We start from the raw sequence: 8,834 nt of genomic DNA, 5'->3' as shown, positions 1-8,834 counted from the left end.
ATGTATTGTAAACACGTGTTTTAGATGTAAAATAATGTGAACTTAACGTTAAAAATATAAAAAGTATGATTAGTTTAATAGAAATGACTTAAGACGATATTTAGCGGATTCATCACCTGAATTTCAAAATTTTTTTACGACCTTTTATATTCACCCAAATGTATTGTAAAGACGTGTTTTAGATGTAAAATAATGTGAACTTAACGATAAAAATATAAAAAGTATGATTAGTTCAATACAAATGACTTTAAACGATATTTAGCGGAATTATCACCATTTTTTAACAAATTTTTTCCCAAATTTTTTTTCTATTTTTTGTATTCACCCAAATGTATTGTAAATACGTGTTTTAGATGTAAAATAATGTGAACTTAACGATAAAAATATAAAAAGTATGATTAGTTCAATACAAATGACTTTAAACGAGATTTAGCGGAATTATCACCATTTTTTACACAATTTTTTTTCTATTTTTTGTATTCACCCAAATGTATTGTAAACACGTGTTTTAGATGTAAAATAATGTGAACTTAACGTTAAAAATATAAAAAGTATGATTAGTTTAATAGAAATGACTTAAGACGATATTTAGCGGATTCATCACCTGAATTTCAAAATTTTTTTACGACCTTTTATATTCACCCAAATGTATTGTAAAGACGTGTTTTAGATGTAAAATAATGTGAACTTAACGATAAAAATATAAAAAGTATGATTAGTTCAATACAAATGACTTTAAACGATATTTAGCGGAATTATCACCATTTTTTACACAATTTTTTCCCAAATTTTTTTTCTATTTTTTGTATTCACCCAAATGTATTGTAAACACGTGTTTTAGATGTAAAATAATGTGAACGTAACGATAAAAATATAAAAAGTATGATTAGTTCAATACAAATGACTTTAAACGATATTTAGCGGAATTATCACCATTTTTTACCCAATTTTTTCCCAAATTTTTTTTCTATTTTTTGTATTCACCCAAATGTATTGTAAATACGTGTTTTAGATGTAAAATAATGTGAACTTAACGTTAAAAATATAAAAAGTATGATTAGTTTAATAGAAATGACTTAAGACGATATTTAGCGGTTTCATCACCTGTATTTCAAAATTTTTTTACGACCTTTTATATTCACCCAAATGTATTGTAAAGACGTGTTTTAGATGTAAAATAATGTGAACTTAACGATAAAAATATAAAAAGTATGATTAGTTCAATACAAATGACTTTAAACGATATTTAGCGGAATTATCACCATTTTTTACCAAATTTTTTCCCAAATTTTTTATCTATTTTTTGTATTCACCCAAATGTATTGTAAATACGTGTTTTAGATGTAAAATAATGTGAACTTAACGATAAAAATATAAAAAGTATGATTAGTTCAATACAAATGACTTTAAACGATATTTAGCGGAATTATCACCATTTTTTACACAATTTTTTCCCAAATTTTTTTTCTATTTTTTGTATTCACCCAAATGTATTGTAAACACGTGTTTTAGATGTAAAATAATGTGAACTTAACGTTAAAAATATAAAAAGTATGATTAGTTTAATAGAAATGACTTAAGACGATATTTAGCGGATTCATCACCTGTATTTCAAAATTTTTTTACGACCTTTTATATTCATCCAAATGTATTGTAAAGACGTGTTTTAGATGTTAAATAATGTGATCTTAACGATAAAAATATAAAAAGTATGATTAGTTCAATACAAATGAATTTAAACGATATTTAGCGGAATTATCACCATTTTTTACCAAATTTTTTTTCTATTTTTTGTATTTACCCAAATGTATTGTAAATACGTGTTTTAGATGTAAAATAATGTGAACTTAACGTTAAAAATATAAAAAGTATGATTAGTTTAATAGAAATGACTTAAGACGATATTTAGCGGATTCATCACCTGTATTTCAAAATTTTTTTACGACCTTTTATATTCACCCAAATGTATTGTAAAGACGTGTTTTAGATGTAAAATAATGTGAACTTAACGATAAAAATATAAAAAGTATGATTAGTTCAATACAAATGACTTTAAACGATATTTAGCGGAATTATCACCATTTTTTACCAAATTTTTTCCCAAATTTTTTATCTATTTTTTGTATTCACCCAAATGTATTGTAAATATCTGTTTTAGATGTAAAATAATGTGAACTTAACGATAAAAATATAAAAAGTATGATTAGTTCAATACAAATGACTTTAAACGATATTTAGCGGAATTATCACCATTTTTTAACAAATTTTTTCCCAAATTTTTTTTCTATTTTTTGTATTCACCCAAATGTATTGTAAATACGTGTTTTAGATGTAAAATTATGTGAACGTAACGATAAAAATATAAAAAGTATGATTAGTTCAATACAAATGACTTTAAACGATATTTAGCGGAATTATCACCATTTTTTACCAAATTTTTTTTTTATTTTTTGTATTCAGACAAATGTATTGTAAAGACCTGTTTTAGATGTAAAATTATGTGAACTTAACGATAAAAATATAAAAAGTATGATTAGTTCAATACAAATGACTTTAAACGATATTTAGCGGAATTATCACCATTTTTTACCAAATTTTTTTTCTATTTTTTGTATTCACCCAAATGTATTGTAAACACGTGTTTTAGATGTAAAATAATGTGAACTTAACGTTAAAAATATAAAAAGTATGATTAGTTTAATAGAAATGACTTAAGACGATATTTAGCGGATTCATCACCTGAATTTCAAAATTTTTTTACGACCTTTTATATTCACCCAAATGTATTGTAAAGACGTGTTTTAGATGTAAAATAATGTGAACTTAACGATAAAAATATAAAAAGTATGATTAGTTCAATACAAATGACTTTAAACGATATTTAGCGGAATTATCACCATTTTTTAACAAATTTTTTCCCAAATTTTTTTTCTATTTTTTGTATTCACCCAAATGTATTGTAAATACGTGTTTTAGATGTAAAATAATGTGAACTTAACGATAAAAATATAAAAAGTATGATTAGTTCAATACAAATGACTTTAAACGATATTTAGCGGAATTATCACCATTTTTTACACAATTTTTTTTCTATTTTTTGTATTCACCCAAATGTATTGTAAACACGTGTTTTAGATGTAAAATAATGTGAACTTAACGTTAAAAATATAAAAAGTATGATTAGTTTAATAGAAATGACTTAAGACGATATTTAGCGGATTCATCACCTGTATTTCAAAATTTTTTTACGACCTTTTATATTCACCCAAATGTATTGTAAAGACGTGTTTTAGATGTAAAATAATGTGAACTTAACGATAAAAACATAAAAAATATGATTAGTTCAATATAAATGACTTTAAACGATATTTAGCGGAATTATCACCATTTTTTACACAATTTTTTCCCAAATTTTTTTTCTATTTTTTGTATTCACCCAAATGTATTGTAAACACGTGTTTTAGATGTAAAATAATGTGAACGTAACGATAAAAATATAAAAAGTATGATTAGTTCAATACAAATGACTTTAAACGATATTTAGCGGAATTATCACCATTTTTTACCCAATTTTTTCCCAAATTTTTTTTCTATTTTTTGTATTCACCCAAATGTATTGTAAATACGTGTTTTAGATGTAAAATAATGTGAACTTAACGTTAAAAATATAAAAAGTATGATTAGTTTAATAGAAATGACTTAAGACGATATTTAGCGGTTTCATCACCTGTATTTCAAAATTTTTTTACGACCTTTTATATTCACCCAAATGTATTGTAAAGACGTGTTTTAGATGTAAAATAATGTGAACTTAACGATAAAAATATAAAAAGTATGATTAGTTCAATACAAATGACTTTAAACGATATTTAGCGGAATTATCACCATTTTTTACCAAATTTTTTCCCAAATTTTTTATCTATTTTTTGTATTCACCCAAATGTATTGTAAATACGTGTTTTAGATGTAAAATAATGTGAACTTAACGATAAAAATATAAAAAGTATGATTAGTTCAATACAAATGACTTTAAACGATATTTAGCGGAATTATCACCATTTTTTACACAATTTTTTCCCAAATTTTTTTTCTATTTTTTGTATTCACCCAAATGTATTGTAAACACGTGTTTTAGATGTAAAATAATGTGAACTTAACGTTAAAAATATAAAAAGTATGATTAGTTTAATAGAAATGACTTAAGACGATATTTAGCGGATTCATCACCTGTATTTCAAAATTTTTTTACGACCTTTTATATTCATCCAAATGTATTGTAAAGACGTGTTTTAGATGTTAAATAATGTGATCTTAACGATAAAAATATAAAAAGTATGATTAGTTCAATACAAATGAATTTAAACGATATTTAGCGGAATTATCACCATTTTTTACCAAATTTTTTTTCTATTTTTTGTATTTACCCAAATGTATTGTAAATACGTGTTTTAGATGTAAAATAATGTGAACTTAACGTTAAAAATATAAAAAGTATGATTAGTTTAATAGAAATGACTTAAGACGATATTTAGCGGATTCATCACCTGTATTTCAAAATTTTTTTACGACCTTTTATATTCACCCAAATGTATTGTAAAGACGTGTTTTAGATGTAAAATAATGTGAACTTAACGATAAAAATATAAAAAGTATGATTAGTTCAATACAAATGACTTTAAACGATATTTAGCGGAATTATCACCATTTTTTACCAAATTTTTTCCCAAATTTTTTATCTATTTTTTGTATTCACCCAAATGTATTGTAAATATCTGTTTTAGATGTAAAATAATGTGAACTTAACGATAAAAATATAAAAAGTATGATTAGTTCAATACAAATGACTTTAAACGATATTTAGCGGAATTATCACCATTTTTTAACAAATTTTTTCCCAAATTTTTTTTCTATTTTTTGTATTCACCCAAATGTATTGTAAATACGTGTTTTAGATGTAAAATTATGTGAACGTAACGATAAAAATATAAAAAGTATGATTAGTTCAATACAAATGACTTTAAACGATATTTAGCGGAATTATCACCATTTTTTACCAAATTTTTTTTTTATTTTTTGTATTCAGACAAATGTATTGTAAAGACCTGTTTTAGATGTAAAATTATGTGAACTTAACGATAAAAATATAAAAAGTATGATTAGTTCAATACAAATGACTTTAAACGATATTTAGCGGAATTATCACCATTTTTTACCAAATTTTTTTTCTATTTTTTGTATTCACCCAAATGTATTGTAAACACGTGTTTTAGATGTAAAATAATGTGAACTTAACGTTAAAAATATAAAAAGTATGATTAGTTTAATAGAAATGACTTAAGACGATATTTAGCGGATTCATCACCTGAATTTCAAAATTTTTTTACGACCTTTTATATTCACCCAAATGTATTGTAAAGACGTGTTTTAGATGTAAAATAATGTGAACTTAACGATAAAAATATAAAAAGTATGATTAGTTCAATACAAATGACTTTAAACGATATTTAGCGGAATTATCACCATTTTTTAACAAATTTTTTCCCAAATTTTTTTTCTATTTTTTGTATTCACCCAAATGTATTGTAAATACGTGTTTTAGATGTAAAATAATGTGAACTTAACGATAAAAATATAAAAAGTATGATTAGTTCAATACAAATGACTTTAAACGATATTTAGCGGAATTATCACCATTTTTTACACAATTTTTTTTCTATTTTTTGTATTCACCCAAATGTATTGTAAACACGTGTTTTAGATGTAAAATAATGTGAACTTAACGTTAAAAATATAAAAAGTATGATTAGTTTAATAGAAATGACTTAAGACGATATTTAGCGGATTCATCACCTGAATTTCAAAATTTTTTTACGACCTTTTATATTCACCCAAATGTATTGTAAAGACGTGTTTTAGATGTAAAATAATGTGAACTTAACGATAAAAATATAAAAAGTATGATTAGTTCAATACAAATGACTTTAAACGATATTTAGCGGAATTATCACCATTTTTTAACAAATTTTTTCCCAAATTTTTTTTCTATTTTTTGTATTCACCCAAATGTATTGTAAATACGTGTTTTAGATGTAAAATAATGTGAACTTAACGATAAAAATATAAAAAGTATGATTAGTTCAATACAAATGACTTTAAACGAGATTTAGCGGAATTATCACCATTTTTTACACAATTTTTTTTCTATTTTTTGTATTCACCCAAATGTATTGTAAACACGTGTTTTAGATGTAAAATAATGTGAACTTAACGTTAAAAATATAAAAAGTATGATTAGTTTAATAGAAATGACTTAAGACGATATTTAGCGGATTCATCACCTGAATTTCAAAATTTTTTTACGACCTTTTATATTCACCCAAATGTATTGTAAAGACGTGTTTTAGATGTAAAATAATGTGAACTTAACGATAAAAATATAAAAAGTATGATTAGTTCAATACAAATGACTTTAAACGATATTTAGCGGAATTATCACCATTTTTTACACAATTTTTTCCCAAATTTTTTTTCTATTTTTTGTATTCACCCAAATGTATTGTAAATACGTGTTTTAGATGTAAAATAATGTGAACTTAACGATAAAAATATAAAAAGTATGATTAGTTCAATACAAATGACTTTAAACGATATTTAGCGGAATTATCACCATTTTTTACACAATTTTTTTTCTATTTTTTGTATTCACCCAAATGTATTGTAAACACGTGTTTTAGATGTAAAATAATGTGAACTTAACGTTAAAAATATAAAAAGTATGATTAGTTTAATAGAAATGACTTAAGACGATATTTAGCGGATTCATCACCTGAATTTCAAAATTTTTTTACGACCTTTTATATTCACCCAAATGTATTGTAAAGACGTGTTTTAGATGTAAAATAATGTGAACTTAACGATAAAAATATAAAAAGTATGATTAGTTCAATACAAATGACTTTAAACGATATTTAGCGGAATTATCACCATTTTTTACACAATTTTTTCCCAAATTTTTTTTCTATTTTTTGTATTCACCCAAATGTATTGTAAACACGTGTTTTAGATGTAAAATAATGTGAACTTAACGTTAAAAATATAAAAAGTATGATTAGTTTAATAGAAATGACTTAAGACGATATTTAGCGGATTCATCACCTGTATTTCAAAATTTTTTTACGACCTTTTATATTCACCCAAATGTATTGTAAAGACGTGTTTTAGATGTTAAATAATGTGAACTTAACGATAAAAATATAAAAAGTATGATTAGTTCAATACAAATGACTTTAAACGATATTTAGCGGAATTATCACCATTTTTTACCAAATTTTATCCCAAATTTTTTTTCTATTTTTTGTATTCACCCAAATGTATTGTAAATACGTGTTTTAGATGTAAAATAATGTGAACTTAACGATAAAAATATAAAAAGTATGATTAGTTCAATACAAATGACTTTAAACGATATTTAGCGGAATTATCACCATTTTTTACCAAATTTTTTTTCTATTTTTTGTATTCACCCAAATGTATTGTAAACACGTGTTTTAGATGTAAAATAATGTGAACTTAACGTTAAAAATATAAAAAGTATGATTAGTTTAATAGAAATGACTTAAGACGATATTTAGCGAATTCATCACCCGTATTTCAAAATTTTTTTACGACCTTTTATATTCACCCAAATGTATTGTAAAGACGTGTTTTAGATGTAAAATTATGTGAACGTAACGATAAAAATATAAAAAGTATGATTAGTTCAATACAAATGACTTTAAACGATATTTAGCGGAGTTATCACCATTTTTTACCAAATTTTTTTTCTATTTTTTGTATTCACCCAAATGTATTGTAAACACGTGTTTTAGATGTAAAATAATGTGAACTTAACGTTAAAAATATAAAAAGTATGATTAGTTTAATAGAAATGACTTAAGACGATATATAGCGGATTCATCACCTGTATTTCAAAATTTTTTTACGACCTTTTATATTCACCCAAATGTATTGTAAAGACGTGTTTTAGATGTAAAATAATGTGAACTTAACGATAAAAATATAAAAAGTATGATTAGTTCAATACAAATGACTTTAAACGATATTTAGCGGAATTATCACCATTTTTTAACAAATTTTTTCCCAAATTTTTTTTCTATTTTTTGTATTCACCCAAATGTATTGTAAATACGTGTTTTAGATGTAAAATAATGTGAACTTAACGATAAAAATATAAAAAGTATGATTAGTTCAATACAAATGACTTTAAACGATATTTAGCGGAATTATCACCATTTTTTACACAATTTTTTCCCAAATTTTTTTTCTATTTTTTGTATTCACCCAAATGTATTGTAAACACGTGTTTTAGATGTAAAATAATGTGAACTTAACGTTAAAAATATAAAAAGTATGATTAGTTTAATAGAAATGACTTAAGACGATATTTAGCGGATTCATCACCTGAATTTCAAAATTTTTTTACGACGTTTTATATTCACCGAAATGTATTGTAAAGACGTGTTTTAGATGTAAAATAATGTGAACTTAACGATAAAAATATAAAAAGTATGATTAGTTCAATACAAATGACTTTAAACGATATTTAGCGGAATAATCACCATTTTTTACCCAATTTTTTCCCAAATTTTTTTTTTATTTTTTGTATTCACCCAATTGTATTGTAAATACGTGTTTTAGATGTAAAATAATGTGAACTTAACGATAAAAATATAAAAAGTATGATTAGTTCAATACAAATGACTTTAAACGATATTTAGCGGAATTATCACCATTTTTTACACAATTTTTTCCCAAATTTTTTTTCTATTTTTTGT

The sequence above is a fragment of the Diuraphis noxia genome, unplaced genomic scaffold (genome assembly GCF_037042655.1).
Source record: "Diuraphis noxia isolate RWA-SAM2 unplaced genomic scaffold, SU_Dnox_SAM2 contig0004, whole genome shotgun sequence".
NCBI classification, from domain to species: domain Eukaryota; kingdom Metazoa; phylum Arthropoda; class Insecta; order Hemiptera; family Aphididae; genus Diuraphis; species Diuraphis noxia.
This window is presented reverse-complemented; position numbering follows the sequence as displayed.